General features: G+C 39.7%; 1 long non-coding RNA gene across 1 annotated transcript; it reads right to left on the bottom strand.

The window, feature by feature from the left end:
* Positions 1 to 612: 612 nt before the first annotated feature.
* Positions 613 to 20,525, bottom strand: LOC108446953. Its single transcript, XR_001862296.1, has 2 exons — positions 18,794 to 20,525; positions 613 to 741 (listed from the first exon to the last, which is right to left on the bottom strand). It is a non-coding gene; the product is annotated as an uncharacterized LOC108446953 (long non-coding RNA).
* Positions 20,526 to 21,281: the final 756 nt, after the last annotated feature.

Raw genomic sequence — 21,281 nt, 5'->3', positions numbered from 1 at the left:
AAAATAACCAAACCACAGAGACAGATAAGGATTTCTAACTTTGGATCACACAGGGGAAAAGGAAACAACATTTTTATTTCACTTTGACACACTGTAGGATGTCAGGCTGTGCTTCTTTTTAGGATATTCAGTGAGAGAATTGAGTGCAGAAGTAATGATGCCTCAGTGGGAGATATGCCTCAGTGAAGGAGGAATAAAAACTGACTGCAGGCACCAAGGTGTATGTGAGAGAGAGAGCCCAAATTGTAGGTGTGGATGTGCAAAAATGAGGAAGAGAAGTTTTCTCTCTTCTCTTCATTTTGTGCAGCTTGTCCAAGGGTTCAGGCCCAGCTGTTGTCAATGAAATCCCATCTGCAGGAGAAACAAGAAAGGATGGAGTACCCAGAAGGGACACGAAGCAGTGCCTCCACCTGCATATGTGTCAAAGCCTTAAAATATTTTCTAACAATGAGCTTGCTTCCCCCTGTACCTGGGACCAGTAGAGGTACTCTTGAGTACTTTCTCCAGCTTGCTTCTTTTCAGCCACAACTTTTGGCAGTTCTGAACAGTACCATGGTGATTTGTTTCAGAAAAAAAGAGAGAAGTTGAAGAAGAAAATACATGCACCAAATATATATAAATAGATCTTTAATATATAAATAAATATATGCCAAATAAAAAAGTTTCTTCTTCTGTCACCAGAGGTGCCCAGTAGCATTGCTTGGCATCGATGCAGCTGCCAGGTGCCTGTCCCTTCACCATCTGAAAAAAAAATAAAGAGATTTGTAAGAAGTCAAGCCAAAGGCATGCCTTGGATGGAAAATAAGTTTTCTTCTCCACCTTGAAAAGGGAAGAAGGCAGATAATTTCTATGTGGAGTTTGCCATGCTTTTTATTAAATAACTGCTGTCATTGGTGTATTTTCCCAATTTCCAGAATACTAAACATGAAAGAATGATCAGAAAAACACACCTGGTTACTTTCTTGCCAGGTATCTCAATGCTTTTGGGATTTTCTCCACAATCATTTTGATAGGACCCAGATTGTACAGGTATTAATGTAGTTTAGCAGGCAGGGGCATGACAGCCAGGCTTGCACAACAATATCTGCTCACAGAGTGTAGAGTCTGGATACTCCTTCCAGCACATTTCAGTTTAGCTTTGTTTTGCAGTCAGTAATTCCTTGCTGTTTCTTGCCATGGTGACGTGAGAGTCACATCCCCAGAGAGATGGTTTGGAAGAATTCTTTAGAAAGAGACAGTCTCCAAGTAGTCATGATTTTTTTTTTTTTTTTTCCCCCTGGCAGTTTACACCCAAGAATAGGAATAAATTTGTTAAGTTTTTCCTCAGGTATTACAGTGTCTAAAGCAGGAAGACCTCATGGTCCTTCCCTCCTTGGACACAGCAGTAACTGGTTTCAGCCCAGACCTAGTGCTGGCTGTTCCTGTGCACCTGCACTCCCACTCTGAGCAGGTCCCAGGAGGAGCTCACTCCTCCACTGCCAACTGAGAGCTTCGCTTCTTCAGCCACGCACTGGGAGCCCTTTCCCTGCACACTTAGCAGGGGTGAGCATAGAAAGCCAAGGTCTGGAAATTTGAGTCCAATGCCAGGTTTCCCCAAAGGCCGTCCCGTCTGCCTCTTTGCAAGACCACCGCCTCACTGTGTTTCTGCTGTCCCTGATGCCTCCAGAAAACATTGTGATGAACATATACAAAAAGGATTTGTTATTTCACACCTTTAGAGTCACCACAAAGGATGTCTGGTTTTCAACCTTTCTGTCATCTTGCTGTAGTTATATTGTGAGGAAAAAGCCTTTTTTCTCTAGAGGAAGAAAGAGGAAAGAAAACACTACAACGATTAAAAAACCCCTTTCAACTCCCACCATAGAAAGTATTCATATAAAAAACCATTTTTTACAGCAAAATAGCTCATTTATCCTGCACAAGATAAAGCTATATAAAAAATAGCATTCTGCCTTTTGAGGCATCTTGTATTTTTTGACAGCCTTAGCTCACAGCCTTTGATTAGATAAAGGCCTTAATATTGCATTACAGCAGAATTACTTACATTATGGCAGCTGCTTGTTGCAATTGTGTTGACATGACTGGCTTCTTGTGTGAATGTATTCTGGTCTTTCTAATCTCTTTAGCATCAGCAGCAGGACATTTTATTTGCAATTGATTTTCAAATTTAGGAGTAATTGAAGTTTAAGTGCAGTTACCTTCTTGCAACAGGGACAGGTTGATACTGTTTAAATCCTAATTATGTACTGATTAAAAGTGATTGCATTGTCAAAGTGAGCAAGGGCTACAATTTGTTTCATTCTTAAAGGCTCAGCATAGAGAATTAATTGTATTTCCAGGAAAACAGATCAACATAAAGAGGAAGCAATTAAGAGGTCATTGTTGAATCATAAATTTCCTAGTAATTTTTGGAAGGTAGACAAGGTAGACTTAACTTTGAAAGCAGGTCTTGTTGACAACGAGGATTAGTCATTTAATGATTTTGGCATTTGATGGTAGAATTTTTACCTACCATCACTCATACTACGTTTTACTAAAACAGGTAAGGCAGGATTGGGCTTATTTTCATATAATCCAGTCTTGTAGTGATCTGGTGTTTGCTTTGTTTTCAAATTTAATAATGAAATGACAGCCTGCAAATTGTTCTCATATAACAAGTAGGATAAACAAAACCAGTCACACTTTTCCTATTAGCAGGAGTCGTTCCATAAGCACCGTAAAAAAAACCAAGAAAGCACGAGGGAAACCAGAGCATCAAAATACTCTTCTACAATAGTGACAGGGCAACAGCAAAATCTGAACACATTATTGCTGGGAGTTCTGGATCTGAGCTTTGTGACTGTTGCAGGCAATGTCTGAGACAGAACTGAATGATCCCATATTTTGGGAAGCACTTAGTCCAGACCTGTCCCTGTGTACAGTGTTGCTTTTATTATTTATTTAGACACAGGTTATGTTTGTATAGTGGGCTCTGCTGTTGCATCGAATTTCTCATTAATGGCATATCAGCATCCCCTATGAAGTATAAAGGTAGTAGATGCCAGCATCATGGTGACAATTTAAAGGTTTTTTTAACCTTGTTGTAGGGTTTTCTTTCTTCTTTCTCTATAGAAAACAGTGGATTTCTTAATTCCTACCAACATGTTACTAGCAGGAAAAATTTCAGTCATGGCCAAGAGAAATGGCAAACAGAAGTTGCACTGTTCCCTGGCTCAACTCACCACTGTTTCAGACAATGCCTCCCATCACTGCTGGTTCCCCAGGAGACAGGGAACTCCATTCCTTTTGTCAGACTTTGAGGAATCTCCCAGCATTTCACTGCCAGTGCAGAGAACAGTGCCACTGCTCTGTTAGGCTTCACTACGGTGGCAATTAGTAGTAAACCACGTCAGTATTACCCAGAACTCCAGAAAGGCACACACAGAGTTCATCCACAGGTTCCTCTTTCTGAGATATTAAGCTGTATGGGGTGGTTCCAATGTGTAGAACAAGTTGTCACTGGGAGACCACTGTGGTATGGGAACTTTGAATTCTATGATCTTCTCCATATCACTTCACCAAAGGATAGATACAGCCAGTTCCCATTTTGGTGATTACAGAAAAAGATTCCAGTTCATGTTTGTTTTTAGCCTGGCTCCTTATGAAAGCAAGGCCCACACATTACTCTGTGTGTCACTGAATTACTTTTGAACCTTTTTAGCCTATGTGTCCCCAGTGTAGCAGAGGAGATGGGTTGCCAAAATAACTTAGTTCCCATACAATTTGCAAGTTCAGTTAAAAACAGCAACCCAAATTTCATCAGCACCATTTCTTCTGCTATAAGGAAAAAACCCAGAAAACAGCAGAGGAGAACTTTATGATTACATACGGAGAATGTAGAAAATCTGGGTTTTATTCATCCCTAACAAAGCAGACATACAGAAACTGTGTTCTTTTTATCTTAAACTTGTCAATTAATAGTGAAATCAAACATGGGGGTTCAAGTCAAAAGAAAAATTCTGGATTATGGACTACAGAAAGGCTTGACTCATTGTAATAAGTGAAAAGCAGTCATCAAAAAGTGTGTAGCTTTACTAAAAGGTTCGATTATTAGGGTGAATGCATAGCAATTCCACTGCAATGAAAAGCTGATCCAAAAAGTGAATAGTTAAATAGCATTTAACAATAGTCCTTCAAGAAGCCACTGTCATTTTGGGTGACTCTCTGGAAGTCAGTGGATTGTCTTTAGGCACATACTGGTTGTATTGAAGACAAACCATCAGTGATTCTGAATTCTGGTCATGAGTTTAGGTAGCAATTTCTGTCTCCTTAGAGACATTCTATTGTGGTTGAAGCATAAACAACTTCAATGGCTCTACTCAATACTTGCTACTGTCTGTAGTAGAATGATTTTTCCCCAAACCTTTCTTGAACCATAATGATTACCTAGGGAACTCTGAGTGCAGGCCCAGGATATTACAAAATAAAAATGATTTTGCTATAATTCCTTTTATGTGCATTAGTTTCTCAATTATATGATTTATAGAATCTTTCAGGCTCAATTGCTGCATTTGAGAAGATGCAGGAAAAGAGCAGGTCTAACACAGGGTGGCATGTAAGCCTGAATTTCTTTAGGGAATTCTGTTCCAAAGCCCAGTGAAATAAGTAGACTCTTTTTTTTGCACTGTCTTCAGTGGGATTTGTGCAGGTTCAGAGAACATTTACAGGTTGCAGAATATTGAATTAGAATCATGGAAGTGTTAATGTGTAATATATGCATAATAATAGAATGGTGGTTAGAAATCAATATTGGTATTTGTCTTATGAAAAAGTCATAGAAATATGCTACTCCTGGGATTTAATGCAGAGTTAATATAAAAAAAGCCCCAGGGCTAATGTTTTTCTGTGCTCCAAGAATTAAGAGGTTTCTAAGACTAATCAAAACCTTTCACACACTCTTTTTTTCCCATGTAAATGGATCAAAAGTCTGAAAATGTAACTGAAGTTACTATGTTTGCATGAATATTTTACAATCTATAAACAAGACCTTACTTTGTAAGCAAATTCTGCATGGAAAAAAATCCATTTCCCATAAAGAATTCACAGGAAGAGCTGTATGTTCAAAATGTACTTTCTATTTATTTCACTCATTTGATCATCTGACCAACTTCCTTTTCAGGGAGGATAACTGAAAACATATGCTTTCTTCTTCAACATTTTCTTTAACTTCTTGAATTTCAGTAATAAGGAGATAAACTTGACTCAACCTAACCCAAGGATGGATAAAGACTTTTGAAAAAGCTGTGAAATTTTCCACAGATTCAGAGCTGACAGAATGTAACAACAGAGCTGTTTCCCACATCCCTTTCTGCATCAGCTTTTTCTCCTGACTTGTACCTAGAGTATTATGAATGCTCCAGCAAATAGGGCTAAATCTATTAAAGAGAATTAAGTGAGGTCATGTCATGGTACAATATTATTTTGTGATGAAGCAGTTTCCCTTTACAGGCAGCTGTGGGCACTGACCTGGTATCCAGCGGAGGAGACAGCCTGGCAACCTTTTGCAATCTCCCTTCTTATTCAACAACCTTTCTTTCTGTTTGGGGAATCTGTTTCCTGTTAAAATGTTTGAGTAACCAAGTATAGCCTCCTTCAATATTGCCACTCACCCACCAAATGTTTGCAGAACATTTGTGGATTTCCCAAGACATTCCTGAATTGATGGTGGTCTCCCATGATTTCCAGGAAAATGCATGCAACCGTGACAAGTCAGATACCTTGGATTTACAAGAACAGAGATCACCAGCATTTTTGAAATATGAATAGACATTGCCAAGGTGCTAGGAGAATAAAGCCAAACCAGCATTTTTTTTTTTGACGGTAGGGCAGAACACTCTACTGAGCCTGTTCAGATCTTTTTTTGTTATCTGAGTCCATATGGGATTAAATGAGAAAGACAAGGTCCTGTTCTACATTTTTAGCATTACAGAATAGTAGATCTTTTACACAGATGAATACAAAGGCTTGTCCCAGATGTTTCACTGTAAGATGTCTATCTCCTCCTGCAGATTTTTCCTATCACTGTAAAAGCTAGCTGAGCAGACTGCATTATTTTTCACTTTTAAACTGCTTAAGAATGCATCAACTGTTTTTCTTCTTTCAATTTTACCTTTCTGTTTCTTTTGATCCTAAAAAAGTTGTAACCCACTCAAAATGCTGTTTAGGAATTGTTAAATATTACAAAGAATGTTTTTCTGCTACAGGTGAATTTCTTCTCCAATCCTGCAGGTGAATTTAATCCCAAATCAAATCCCTGCTCCCTGCAACCAGCTGCACCAAATTGAACCAGTACAGAAGTCCTGTAGCAGCCTTAATTTTATTGGCGTTGAGTTATTGCATTTAGGTACTGTGATCAGTGGAGAACACTTGGAGACTAATTTCTTGTGGTGGAGTAGCCTGAGCAACAATTATCTCTGGTTCAGCAAGCAAAGGTGAGTGCTATGAAGAGGTTCTATAATGCACTATGAAATTAGTTGTTTAGTGGAAATTTTTTTCTTAAGGCTTTCAGTGGATTACTGGATGTTCTGGAAAAGGTTTAATCCTGTGTCTTTTGAATGACAATGATACCAATCTACAACCTACAGAAGCCTGTGGGCACCTCTTTGTAGGTAGAGTGTACTTTTAAGCAGGGTTGTGACTGGTTACCTGAAGTTAAAACTATGTGTTTAAAAGCTGTGCTAGATAATGAATCCTGCTTACTGCAAACAAGAGACTCAATCAGTGTCTTGGAGACAATCTTCCTTTCAGCATTTTCTAAGAAAAAGCCCCTAGATTTGGAAATCTTGCTATTCTTTAATTTTGGGATTTGTGTCCAGTTATCCATTTACATACTTACTTTCTGAAGTCAGCACAAAACCTTCCATAGCTCTTGGTTTCCATACATTCCTGACAGTTGGCATAAAGTCAGAAAAAGGGAACCATGGGACAGTGTGTTACATAGCAGACCAGAGTTTGGGAAAGGAAGCTTAGATAGCCACTTACTTGCTAAATCTAGCAGCAAATAAAATGAAGAATTCCAGTCCTGTAATCCTGTAATTAAAACTTGGCAAGCTGTTGGGAGGTTTTTATTATTATTTTCTTATCATTTTAGCAATGCAAGAAGCAGAACATCTTAATTATAAAAATGGCTTAATAAAAAAATCTCATAGGACATATTTTTAGACCAGTTTTTATTATGATATCTATTAAAAAGGTAATGCAAATATTTTGATTATATCAACCTTTAAATTAATACAGGAATAAAAACATGTAATTTTATTTCAAACCATTTATGAAGAATGGGTAAGCTTAGGAATAACAGTGGTTCTGGACCTTCTACCTCACCTTCTGACACCACTCTTTGGAATGAACCCTAGCTGAAGTAGAGGCCAAATTCCTTTTTTCCTTACATACATGTATGATAACTTCTACAGAAAAAAGTCAAAGCAGTAAGTGTATGAACTAAAATGTATTTTTCTAGACAAGATCCATTAGAGAATAAAACTGGGCTCTTTATTACTTTTTATAGTCACCTGCAAACTCAGAGACATGTAGTTTGAAAGGTTCTTTTGGCAGATACATCTGACTGTAATGAAGCATTTTGGGAACTGGAGATGGGTGAGATGGGATTTTTTAGTTTCTCAAAATAAGATAGCAGAGAGTTAGTTTGGTTTGCAGATCCCTTTGGGGAAAGATTTAGTGTTGAACAGTGCAGGCTGGGAGGGGGGGAAAGGGTTAGCAACACTGACAGTTTGGTAACAAACAAAAGGAACCCCAATAATTGTTTTCACAGAATTTTTGAAAGAGCTCGATTGTGGAGGGCTTTCTTCCCTCTGCACTGCACATTCTAAAGTAACAGTACTGCCACTGACAACTTCAGGCAAATTTACCTTATTTTTTTTTTTTAGGACACTTTATTAAAAAAAGATACATCAACATGTGAACTTACAGAACTCTGAGTGCATCCTATCCTCCATCATAAAAAGAGACAGCTCACCTGTAAAAGCGGCAGTTGCATTGTAAATTTATTCTGCTATATCCTAGAAAGGTTATTATTCAGCTTATCCAAACTGTCTTCATTCATAAATCTGCAACTTCTAATATGAAAAGTTATAACATTGACTGTGAATTTGTGTCTATTTTGTGGGGGGGAAAAAAGTCAAATTCCTTGCTCTAGGGCTGAGTTGAGCATCAAGTGCTATTACTTGTTACTATTTGTGAAATGAGTTAACTCTGGAGATAAAAGGACAAATATCTTTCCCACCAAAACTCACTATTAAAACTAGTGCTTTTGGTGGTTTTGGAATGCCTCTGTGCTATTCTAAGTTTCCTCTCCACATGGGACATTCTGAGCTGGTTGACCTAGCTGAATCCTAAAGACCTTTCACACAACTAAAGTCACAATGGAGCCAGTCAATTGACACAAAAGGTCAAGAGATGCCATTAAAGCTGGAATTGGTTAGGAATGTCTTAGTGTTCTGGGGCTTTTGTAAGAAAATGTTTTGTGTTGGTTTTGGGTTTTTTCCCAACTTGACCTTGGATGGAGTTTCTTAGTCAAACACAAGACATCACAGAATCATAGAATGGTTTGGATTAGAAGGGACCTTAAAGATCATCTTGTTCCACCTCCTCTGCCACGTGCACGGATGCTTCCCACTAGACCAGGATGCTCAGAGCCACATCCAACCTGGCCTTGAACACTTGCAGGAATGGGGTATCCACAGCATCCCTGTGCCAGTGCCTCACCACCATCACAGTGAAAAATTTCTTCCTGATACCTAATCTAAACCTACTCTCTTTCAGTTTTAAAGCCATTGCCCCTCTTCCTATCAGTCCATGTCCTTCTAAAAAGCCCCTCTCCATCTCATGTAGCCCCTTTAGGTACTGAAAGGCCTTTAATTTCTCATCAAGCTATCTGTTCTCCAGGCAGAACAACCCAAAGTCTCTTGGAAAGCCAGTAACTTCGGGCTTAGAATGTTTGCTTAAGAAAAGGAATTCTAACTCCGTGGTTCAAACCAATAATATTCAGTTATGTTTTCTACATTCATGCATAGTAAATAACATGTGCAATTTATTACCTGGAAGGATTCCAGTGTCAAAATCCCTAGCACTACATAACATTTTAAAAAAATATATCAAGTTCTGAAAGGAAATGCTGCTGGAATCAGAAAATATATCGCTTTTATAATTTTTCATTTATTATAGGAAAGATTATTATGGTTCCAGGCACCTCAGAGGCAAAATTCAGTGAGCAGAAGTTACCTGGAAGATGAGTCAGGGAGAGTACAAAGCTTGGGACCCAGTTAAGTTTAAATATTGCACTTAGAAATCAGGTTGTAACTGTTCTTCTTGCCTCTGTCTGAAGCAAAGATGGAACTAGGTAGGCACCTCCAAATGTTCATTTAAATTTCTACTAGCTTGAGATAAAAAGCAGTGCTACCTAGAAATCTCCACTTCTCTCCATTGGCTGCAGCAGCACAGAGCTTTCCACAGTGTGTCTTCTATTGTCATTAAATCTGGCTGTGGTGTTTAATTGTGTGGCCTTTACAACTCTAAGAGTTCCGAGGTGCACCAGGTTGAAACAATGTCTGTTTGCCTGGAAACAGCTGTGACCTGTACTAGAATTTATAGTAAGAAAGATTAAATCATCCAGTCAGGTTAATTCTGGACACAACTACTCACAATATTTACCCTTTACTCTTTGTCGTCATCTTATCTTTCATCTTGACCAGCTCATCTGCAAGATTTGTAGTGCAGAATGGATCTAAGGACGTGAAAAGTCCATTACCCCTCCAGTAAGTGTAGGTGGGGTTTCTTGATGCCAACAAATACTTTTCACAACTCTTCAGCAACTTTTACAGAATCTGTTTATCTGTTTTGTAGCACCCTGGTAACTTTGGAATGAACTTCTTTCCTTTGCCTTGGGGTAAATGAATTTAATCCCACTGTTTGTGTTTTTTCCACAGCAGTCACAGTAAGTCCATCCTGTCATGTGCTCAAGATCTCAGGGGATTTCATTCTACTTGAATGCTTTCCATTGAACACCAGAAAGAAGAGGGAAAACATTCCTCTTTGGTAGAGGTCTGTAGATACAGCAACAAAAATGTTTCTACTGTAGAATCTCTTGATTCAAAGTGCTGCTTTTGTGCTTGAAGCTTAGCTCTGTGCAGGATGTTCTTGTAGCAGAGTGATGGTGAGATGAGAAGAGGCAGAAGCAGAGGTTCAGGGGCAACCCTTTGAAAATCTGAAGTATGGGGTTTTCTAATAACTTTAAAGTAGCATTTACAAGCTTTAAAGTGGATAAAATTTGCATATTTGTAAACACAGCAAAATTTTTGTGGGTTTATTATTGACAATGTAATACTGGCTGCCTTTTTAAGGAGGTGACCCTAAAAGCCCTATGACCTGTCTTTCACAAGTAACCCCATCAAGTTCTCAGCCCTTATGTCTGCAGTGAAAAGCTGAAAGATGCCTCAAAGTTCAGAAAAAACATATTCTGAACTTGGCATGGTTTGAGTCAAGTGCAGTGAAGGCAAGAATGCTTGGTTTGGGCTTTCAATCAGAATAGGCAAAATAAATAGAAGTGGAATTACTGACCCACTTTTCCAGATGAGGAAAAATAAGATAAGGAAACTAAGTTACTTGCTGGAATTAGCAAGGAAATCCTGTGCCAGTGCAGGGAATAGACTCTCTCCTTGAAGTTAGGCAAGTTTTTTGACTGCAGGATTCCCTTGTTTCGCATGCCGAGAGCAGGTGTTTAGCAGAGACAGAGAGCAGAGTCATATTGGGGCTCTCAGTCACTTTTCTTGGCTCTTTAGGTGTTGACTGAAGGCTCTTTACCTGCTTTTGTAGCTCCTGTGGAAGAGCTGCATGGCTTGTGCTGGAGGGAAGAGGTGACTAGGGTCTAACTCCTGAAAAGTTTCTTTTCAATGGGAGAACTATACTGGGAGGTGCTTGGGGATATTTGAGGAATAACAGACTGTCCAAGCATTCTTCAATCAGTAAGTCTAAGAAGTAATTGAAAATTTTGGTTTCATTGGATACAGGTTTCACCTTCTGGTTATGGTTTGATTAGTAGAGCAGGACCTCTCTGCTGCTTTGTCTGCATCCCTCTCTTGCTCTACCTCCTGCCCATTTCTCTTTTAAGACATTTACCATTGTCTTACCTGCCTGGGTTTGTTTTTCTGTGCTTCTCTTTAGCACAAAGTAAATGAATCCTCATTAGAATCCTATTTTCTGTTTCTTTGTGCCCAGATTCAGACTGTCCCACAAAATATCACTTAAAGTGTTGTCTGCAAAAAACCCAACCATTTTCTTATTTATATTTTCTGTGATACACATAGAAATAATTTCTTGCTTGCTATATTCACTGGTAACTGAGTGGAAAGAACATTTAGCTAGATTTAAGATATGAGAATGTGTTGGTTACAATAAAATTGAGGAATCTTCTTTTTTTTTTCTCTCAAGTACTTTCTGATTTATTTCTTCCCACCTGCTTCCACACCGAGCAAAGGGCAAAAGTCTACAATTTGACACAAAGGAAATTTCAGTGAAACTGTTCACCTGCTCCAAGCACTTTTTTTTGTGTTATTACTTTTTAATACCCTTTACAATGCCTCCTTCTATACTTTGACATTTAGCTTTAATCTGTGTGTAGCTATAAACATCACTTCCTATGCTTGGATTGGGGTCTGCCCTAGTGCCCTTGAATGAGCTCACAGAGGTGAAGTACATCAGAGGAACATGGCAACGATGTCATATGAGAACAGATGATAAAAATCAAACACCATCACAAGTGTTATTTTTTTTTTTTAAGATATTAAGATCTAACACAAAATCTCCTGAATATGAATCCAAGAGAGATTTAAACTAGAAAGAAATTCAATTCATACAAAAATCTTTTCATTGCAATTAGACAGGGAGAGACCTACATAAATGTCAAGAGTCTGTTTGGCTTTTAATTTCCAGGGGGTTTGTGATGAACACCAGAGAATTACTTGAATTTCATTCTGATGAGCTAACTTACATCCTGATCTGTCCCAGACAAAAACTGGAAAAGTAGAACTAGAATGGATCTCGAAAGCTCAACTGTTGCAAGTCCCCTTGCTGTCAGACAGGACCAGATGTGTCTGTGCAGGAAATAGTGTTGGGGTTAAGGGACTGGGGTTTTTGAGAGGAAAAGTGTCACATTTCCATGGCCAGAAGCTGTGTTCAGGTACAGTGTCAAAGAATATTTTCCCTCAAAACATCAAGTGCTTTGTCCCAAGCAATGGGATGTTTCACAGAGATGTGGCCATCATGGTGCTTTTAATACAGCCTTCAGAACAATGTCAAACACCTTGCAGTCTATCTGTGAAGACAGCAGGCAAGCCTTTTGTGCAGCTGTACTCATCTTTCTCATTATCAAAACTGCTGATGCCCAGGTGATTTTCTGGAGGGCTCCCTCCTGCAGAGACCAACTATGTACTGCCCAAGGAAAGGGAGAGAAAAGATGTAATGTCAGGCTGATAAATGTTTTTGTCATATTTAATTGGGATTATCCATTTATCCCCTTCCATTTTCCCTGCAGAGGTTAATCACTAACACACACAAAAAGGCCTAAACTGGGACCTGAGCAGGAAATGCAAAATATCTCAGAATTACAGCAGTTAATGAGCAGCCTGATTTAGCCTCTACATTCTCTCCACAGTGCTTAAAGGACTTTGCCTTAAAATCATGTTAAACAAAAGCAGCCAGAGAACATCTTATTCAACATGTATAATTAAGGCTCTGTTCAGGGTTTGTTTTGGTTTTTGTTGTTGGCTTTTTTCCTCTTCATTGCTTGGTCTTTCCAATCCATTTTTTCCTTGAAGAATATTTCCTCCAGTGTAAGGCAGCTTCTGCTGTGCCACACTGTATGTGATTAGGAAAACATTTCTTTGCCTCCAAAATGGGAAGAACTTGAAAACCTCAAACTTGAAATAGTCCTTTGATGCATTTTTATTGTATTTCCAAGCTATACAATATCCCTATTGTTTTCCCTCTTACTATTATCTAATACATCACTTGCATCCTAAGCAGAGGTTGTTTTCTTTGGTTCAGATCTCCATGATGGTGTCCAGGCCTTTAGTATTTTGTTGTTTTGGGCCTGGTTTTTATTTCTAGGACAAAAGACATAGATAACAGTATCCATTGCATGTTGGGCTATGGTAAGTTTTGGGCACCATAATATATGAAAGATATAATGCTATCAGAAAGCATCCAAAGGAGAGTTATGAAGGTGATAAAGGGTCTAGAGAAGAAACCACACAAGGAGCAGCTGAGATCACTTGGCTTCTTCAGGCTAAACTAGAGGAGACTGGGGTGAGACCTCATAGCAGCCTACATCTTCTTCATGATGGGAAATGGAGTGCCAGATAATGATCTCTGGTGACTAATGACAGGACATGAAGCTGTGTCAGGAGAGGTTTAGGTTGGATATTAGGAAAATGTTCTTCCCCCAGAGGGTGGTTGGGCACAGGAACAGGCTCCCCAGGGCAATGGTCGTAGCACCAGCCTGACAGAGGTCAAGAAGCATGGACAATGCTCTCAGGCACATGGTTTGATTCTGGGAGATGGTCCTGTGCAAGACTGGGTATTGAGCTCTGTGACCCTTGTGGGTCCCTTCTGACTTGGCATATTCTGTGCTTTTATGGGTCTTTATGTGCTTTCCCCAGCTAGATCAGATTCAGACTCAATGGTCCTGCATAGTAATTTTTATTTTAAATCATATCAGAAGTAACTTTTCTTTAAGCCCAGATCACAAAATATGCTTCCCCACTAGCAACACCACACGGTTAACATATCCACTTCTCTGTATGTCCCAAAAGATTCATCTGCCTCTCAGTTAGGCTTTTATACTTAGGGTGAAACAGAATATCTTCCCTGTGTTGGAGACCTGTAATTCCTATGCCTGTGTAGATCTTCCAACCTGTGCTTGGCCCCAGTCTTTAAGCCAGCAGTGGGATGCTTCCACTGTATGTTTATGGCAGGTGTTGACATGTCTTCATATACAACTGTCTAAAGAGATATGTTTGGATACCTGTATCCATGTTTCTGTAGTGGTATGCTTTAGCTAGAATCACTGAAGTCTCTGGCTTTAAGCTTTGTTGTAGCTCAGAATCAACACATTGAAAGAGTTGTGGATTGTGGTCCAGGATCTGCAGAACCTGTAGTGAGGCTCAGTGCCTTGGTTTTTCAACCATGTTCCCTGTGCTTCTGCTTCCAGGAGACCTCATGGCATGGTGTCACTTCTACAATCTCTTCTCCAAACCTTACAGCCCTTTCTGAAATAGTTTTTCTGTGCATGATCAACCCAAACTGATAAGCATTGATGGCTTTCATCATTCACTTCATGCTGTTACACAACGTCTCCTGAGGAGATGGCATATGGAAATGTCCCTTCTCAGCACAGATGCCATCTTTCCTCAACAATTCTGTTATCCTGGCTGCTGTGGTGATTTATTGCTTATTGTTCTTGGTTCTGATGTAGGCAGATGCTGTTTGTTTATTGAAGAGTAAACAGAAATTTCATAACAAACCAGTATTTTCAAAGTAGCATGAAAGATCTATAACATTCCTGATATGCAGTAAGTTTATTACCAGTGTGCCTTCTGAGTGAAACAATTTAAAGTTTCCCTCATGGCCCACTGTTGAGCACTGGTGACCTCACAGATCTTTGTACACAGAGCTTGATCTGGACACCTGCCACGTCAGGACTGCGTTGCATTTATTCCTTCCATAATTCATTTGCTTTTATGAATGAGAGATCACTGCCTTGCTTCCAAAGGAACTGAGAGATGTACCTGGAGCTGATGCTTAATATTTTTAAGTCTTGAAGTCTTTCTATCCAACAGATAACTTTTTTTCTTTGCTGGTTCTCTTAGAACTCTCTAATAATAAAATATTGTGCTTCCTCTTTTTGGTATTAAAGAGCTTTCTTAACAGTTTCATTGTGTTATCAGCTTCATTATGTTATCAGAGAGCTTGTAGGGTATTATCTGAAATGCAAGAGTGTTCCCTGTATAATAAATCCTTTCAAAGGTCAAGATGAAGCAGATTAGCTAAATGAAGCTATTAATTATGCACAGATCAATTTTTGGTAATGCAATGTGAAGTCAAAAATACAGTGATAAAACTTTTCTGGTTTTGTTTTTTGTAGTAATTTTTTTTTTATGGGCAGGGCAGCTTCTATGACAGGTCTTTTTCAGAAAGTTTGTCATCTACTTACTTTGGGGAAAATGAAGCATAAAATCAGAGTGCTAATGAATTCAACCTCAAGAGTACAGGTGCTTTTCATTTCAAGTGGGAAACTGATATTTCCCATCTGCTCCACAGTTCAATAATGTTTCTGTATTTCAGAAGGGTTTTTAGGAGGCTTGGTGGCTGGTAGCGTGGAGTGCTCTCTAGCCTGGGCTTTCTGTGGACCTACTGGGTTTGATCTCATACATCTCATTGCTGAGCTGCAACAAATGCAGGGACTCAACCCTATGACTGACAAAGTCCCTTGGAATGCTACATCCCATCTGAGTCAAGTGCTTCAAATACCAACCTTTCGATTACATCTGTTGGTGATGACTGACCTGCCTTCAAAGTAGTAACTAAAGGAAAGTAAGTGTTTCTTCTCAGTCCTTTAGTGAGGTGCTTCCATAATTTGATGCATTTATTCCTTTTTCCTTGGGTGTGTTTGCCAGTCACTTCACATCTCAATGCACACAGTACTGGGGTTAGCTAAACAAGCAGGAATTCTGTACTGACTTGCAAAGTTGTTGATACAATACTGCTATCCAGAATTCGAGCTTTGGGATATTTACCATTTTGCTTGAAGTCATAAGTTACTTATCTCCAGGGGACAGAAAATAACATTTTCTTCTGAGTCATTACACTTAATAATTGAAGATCTACATGCTTAATAACGCTTCTTTCCCTGGAAGCAAAAGCAATTCCTGCAAGCAATATATAAGGCTAAATAGGCAATGTGTCTCATTCCACTTACTCTAATGGTTCTGACTGAATTTTCTTAGATTTTGCCATTTGTTGAGTGGATGATAAATGTGGTTAAACTGTGGAATAGAAAATGTTGAGCAAAACCAGCAAGTCAATTAAAAAAAACTTAAAAATAAATAATTGTTGGGAAATGGGTTTTTTCATACAAAATCTTTTTAAAAACTTACACTACACAATTTTGAGTATCAAGCCAGAAAAAGGAGAATGCCTGTCTCAGAGTTTAGAGGTTGGTTATACTGGGGGGTGTGTTTAGTTGGCTATGTTTATTCATATGAAGAGGGAAGGAGAATATCTTTAGTTTTGAGTACAGCTCCTTATGAACCATATCAAAAGACAAAATTGTCCTATATCAGCCCATGTAAGATTAGGACCAGGTTGTTTGTTTGTTTGTTTTTGAATTTTTGGGGGTGGTTTTGGTTTTTTGGTTGGTTTTTTTTTTTTGTGATAGTTTAGGAAGCTTCCTGCAAAAGTTGCTATAAAGACAAATATTACAAGAACAGAGGAGAGCACTTTCTAGAGTATGAAGGTTCCTATCCATTTATTTTTTCAAGGCAGAGTCCTCAAGTGAAACAAACTCAAGCCAAAACCAGCGTTTAGTAAGATTTCGGTTCAAAACGCAGTTTTTAAACCTCTAACTTCCCATTAGGCACTAATTCTAAAAGAGAAACTAATGAACTGGAGCAAGGGGGTTAGGGGAAGGACTATATAACACCCAGCACAGCTGTCAGTCCAGATATGTGTGAATGCACCTGTGTGCTATGGAAACCTTGTCCATAAAAGCAAAAACATTTTCCTTAGGAGAAAAAAAAAAAAAAAAATCCCAGCCACTAAAAACTATGTGGCTGCCTAGACAGAGTTCCTGACTGTATTCTTGTGTAGGAATTGTAATTAAACCTTTACAAACTTAGTTGTGTGCCTGTTGTAATAATGAGCAGAAATGTACATTTGTGAGCAAACCCTCTGCTCTTTGTGGTTTTAACTGTGCTCTGTCGGTTTTATATTTCTATCTTCATAAAAACTGTATTTTTCAGAGTCTGAATGACATCTTTTTCTCACTGAGTGATTGATTCAGACCATATTCATTCTGGTCTTGCCTTGTGCAGTGCAAATCAAGGTCTGGACAGTCTTGAACAGAACTTCAGACCTCAGAAGGGAGATGGAACGAAAGCAGGCTGCTTTTCTGGAAATGTTCCTCCTTTATCTTAACACCAAGATATGCCCAAGCACACAGCAGTGAAAAAGTGCAGTTATTCAAACTATGCCTCTCTAAACCTGGCTGGCTCACAGCCACAGGACTTGATTTTATTTTCAATGCCACTCCAAGCTGAGTAAGAAGCACCAAGATGCAGAATGGTAATGTTTAGGAGTGGATTACAAATCTTGTGCTAAACTCTATTTTGCCTTATCTGAGTGCAGTCATCAGCCATGTACCTGTACCTTCATATGGATGAGATAGAAATGGCAATGCTTCCTCTCCTCAGCCCACCCGTGAGGTTTGTTTGAGGAAATGTGTAATCCAAGCACAAGTCACTGGTCACTCACTAACCCCTCTCCACAGATTAGCTCAGGCCAGTCCTGAGTACAGGCTGGCAGAGCTGACCATGTGTGACTGGTCACACTGGGTTGTGTGGGGGCTGTCTTGGCAGCAGGTATCAGCTTGGCTCCCCCTAGTAGATAAATAAAGTGAGAGGATCTCCCAGCCCTGCATGAGCAGGCACCATTAATGAGGTCAGTGCTGCTCTGGGCACATGTTTCCTGCACAGTCTGCCAGCTCCTTCCCAAAGCAAAGGAAAATATCTCTTGGCCTAGCTGGCCTGAATCGTTCTGCTGTGCCATGAATCAGCACAGCAAAAGATCCCCTTAAGCAGAAGAAACTCTGCTCTTTAGAAGTTTTTTGGAGCCCACAGAGGGAGTGGGTGACCGTCCCTCTGCTGTATGCCTTGTTTTTCCTATGACAGGAAGATTTGACATGGGATGAAAATACAGCAACTGGACCTAGCCAGGCAGCTGATGTGACAACAATCCACCCTTGGGAAAATGGGATCCCTGGCACTGATTCCTTGCAGCTTGTCAGTATGCAAGAGCATGGGATGGAGATGAGAAAACATCATGGGAACAGAAAAAGCAGCTGAGCTTTAACTGGGAGAGAAAAATAAATCTTTTCTGAGAGGAACGAAAAAAGAAAAGGAAACCAGCCTTCAGGGTGTTTTTCTATTGATGTAACCACACACAAAAGCACTCCAAATCTGGATTTAGGGTGAAATGTCCTCTTTATTACAGACCCACCGTAAATCCCTGAGCATTTAATTCTCAGAATATCCATCTTGCTTTTGATCCATTCCTTTCTCTTCTCTGTGTCCTGCAAACAACTCTGCAACAGGCCAGCAGCTAAATACTTTCTTACATAAAGTGTGTGGGTTTGAGGCTAGCACCTATCAGGGTCAGTTGAGAAACTCCCCTCTACTTCCATCGTCATTGGATCAAATATTTGACAGACTGGCATTTAAAAAACAAAAAAGGAATTAAGAGTCTCTAAGCTAATTAGACATGCTGGCACATGTACTCTTTCTTCCATCTGCCATCCCTCAGACAGCTATGTGGCTAGGAACAATATTTCTTGACATTCTCTTGGCAGATACCATGAGGTTTCAGAAAAATTCTCTGGCCATGACTCCACTGGGCTATGAGTTTAAACCTCTTCTAATGTTGTTACATCTGACTTCCCATTAACCATTAATTAAGTTTTTCTTACCTGTGATTGGTGTTTCTTTCCAAATTCAGCAGTGGGATGATTTTCATTAGTTTGTGCATTTCAAAGTAGCTATCTGAAAAGCTGAGTCCAATGCCTGAATGAATTCCCTGGGGAGAGGGAAAAAAGTGAAGAATATGATGACAACGTAAGTCATGTAACTCTAGGAAAAGGCCTAAGCTACTTCAGATTTTTACCTTTAAATCTGCAGTCCAGTAAGAAAACACTGGACTTGTTTACTTGGTTTCAGTTTGCATGATTAGAATCACCTGTATCATAGGATAGTTCATAGTAATTGCTTGAATATTCCCATTTGGAAAATAAGAATAGCAGGGTCTGAACATGGAAATTCATTGATTTGGTCAAGGGGTTGCATTTAACACCTCTCTTATCAAGCCTTTTCTGTAAGCAAGATTTGTAACAGATGTAAATGCAGGCAACTAACGGAAAAACTTTAATATTACACTATCAAAACTCTTAGTAAAATCACACTGTGATCAGGTTAATTCATCAGTGCTAAAGAAACAAACTCAGACAGTAGTCTGATTAAGTGGGATTCTTACAGTGATTAAAAGCTTTTTTAATTCCTTTTTGGCTCTGATTAAAAAAAAAGCTAAGTCAAATATCTTCTTGGAAGAAATCCAACTTAAGTGCAAGATGACTCAAGGGAGGTTTCTTCTCATGGCTCTGCATGAGCCACCTGCAATTACTACAAATTATCTGACTTGTTCCAAGCTGTGCATCTTTACTGAGACACTTTGTCTGTCAAGTCTCAGTTTCCACACTGTGCTTTGTCTGAGAGTGAATGATGCTGGGCTCAAGGCTGTCTTTCTAGAAAAATCTAGAAATACATTGACCTTGATTTTTCAGTACAACTCAGGCAGCTCAGATAGTCTCTCACTGCTGGGGTTTTTTTGGTCAGTGATTAGCCAGAATGCAGTTCTATAAAATCATTTATCTTCAGGTGTGCTATTTCAGGTAATAAGAGGGCTATGGGCATCTTTAAGGAAATCTTCTTCCTAGAAAAGCAACTGCAGCCCTGCCATGGAGCGTGGTACTTAAGAAGGAGTTTCACTAGGAGTTTCATTAGGATTTTGGGCTGTTGTTTCTGTGGAGAGCTGGGATGCTAGTGGAGGTGTAAAAACCTGATGAACGAAGGCTGGTGCTTGGGATGGGGAGGGGAGGGTCTCAGCTGTTTTTCCTGCCACAAAGAGGCCAAAAGGAGGGGATGCAGTGGGGGGGGGAATGAGAGGTTTTATGTGAGTTTGCGAAGGGGCGTGGTGAGAGAAGAGAGGCACAGGAAGGCACCTCAAGGCATGAAAGAAGAGACACTTTGGTGCTGTGCCCTCAGGATGAGATCTTGTTCTCTCAGCATTGCTGTGTCCACCTATGTGTGACAGATGAGGGCTCTTCCAGAGGGAAAAGTCTTTAGCAGCTCAGTGGTACTGATATTTGGCAGCAGCAATGTGAGCCTGCTGTTGGAAACTCCCTCTGAGGGAGGTTGCTGATGGAGACAATATTGGCAATGGCCACTGCAACCTTCCCAGGCTTCAGGAAGTCTTCTGCTCAAGCCTTATCAGCACTAGGAGCTCAAAAGTAAAACAAAACAGAACTTTCTTTTATTCTGCTGACTTGCCCAGGTAAGGAAGCTGTCCAGGGGCTTGGCCTCTCCTGAGTATCGTTTAAACATCTTTTGCTGTCAATGGAAAGGGAGACTTTTTCATTGAGACCTTTTGATCCCTCACTATGGGGTCTGTGTCACATACACCAATTAAGAGTCCTAAATGATTGCTGCTCTCTGTGTACGTGTTGCAGATGCTGGCTGCAGATGTTGTGGAGGATCGTTTTTCAGAGAGGAGGAAAAAACAGTCCTTTTTTTGTGTGCAGGGGGCAGAATGCCTTGCAAGCAAGTAAGTGCACATGCTGGTCTAGCCCATGCTGTAAGTTTGATCCAGGCAGAGACTGAGTTTTATTTTAATGGGTTATGTTAGCTTGAAAGAATTAGTAAAAGCCAGAGGCAAACTGGCATGGTGATGACTGTAATCCCATCACCAGCTTTCCTTGGGGTGCTGCAATGCCTCTTATGATGAATGGCTTCCATAAAGTAAATTGTACCATCAGGGAAAGTTGCATGGGTCTGGCCCCACGAAAATAAGAGAGGTTGTAATGGGGTGGATCTTGGATCAAGTCTTAATCATGCACTTCTTGACACACATGCCTGCATGCAGCTTGCACCAAAGGATACAACACACTGATTTTTCTCTCTGCCTCAGCTCTGAATCTCTTTTTTTTTTTTTCTTCTAAGTAAATTGTACCATCAGGGAAAGTTGCATGGGTCTGGCCCCACGAAAATAAGAGAGGTTGTAATGGGGTGGATCTTGGATCAAGTCTTAATCATGCACTTCTTGACACACATGCCTGCATGCAGCTTGCACCAAAGGATACAACACACTGATTTTTCTCTCTGCCTCAGCTCTGAATCTCTTCTTTT

The sequence above is a fragment of the Corvus brachyrhynchos genome, unplaced genomic scaffold (genome assembly GCF_000691975.1).
Source record: "Corvus brachyrhynchos isolate BGI_N302 unplaced genomic scaffold, ASM69197v1 scaffold705, whole genome shotgun sequence".
Classification (NCBI taxonomy): domain Eukaryota; kingdom Metazoa; phylum Chordata; class Aves; order Passeriformes; family Corvidae; genus Corvus; species Corvus brachyrhynchos.
The sequence above is the reverse complement of the archived record's forward strand: the minus strand, read 5'-3'. Positions and strand labels throughout refer to the sequence as shown.